The following is a 367-nucleotide window of genomic DNA, read 5'->3' on the forward strand; positions in this document are numbered from 1 at the left end:
GGGCTTCTGAGCTCCCTGCGTGTAGCCTTCTTGAGCAAACTGACCCGAAACGGTTTTAGTCCTGAGCCGGCTTCAGGCCTTCCCTGGAGACCAAGGCTTCACACCAGCCCGGCACTATTTCCTCCTTTTTCAAGAGCGGAGGGCAGGGCATCCAATCTAGGATGTTGTGGCTACATGCTAGCGGGGTATATTGCAAAGAGTGAGGGTTTGGAATCACAGATCTAGACTGCAATTCAATGTTCACACTGCATGACTCTGGATAAGCTTCCACCCTCTGGATCTGTTCCTTAGTTCGTACAGGCTGAAGAAGAACTATCAAGTCAGACTTCCCGCCCAGCTCAGGATTTGTCTCCTGCCCACGGCCTGT

This window comes from Pteropus alecto, unplaced genomic scaffold (assembly GCF_000325575.1).
Source record: "Pteropus alecto unplaced genomic scaffold, ASM32557v1 scaffold98, whole genome shotgun sequence".
NCBI lineage: Eukaryota > Metazoa > Chordata > Mammalia > Chiroptera > Pteropodidae > Pteropus > Pteropus alecto.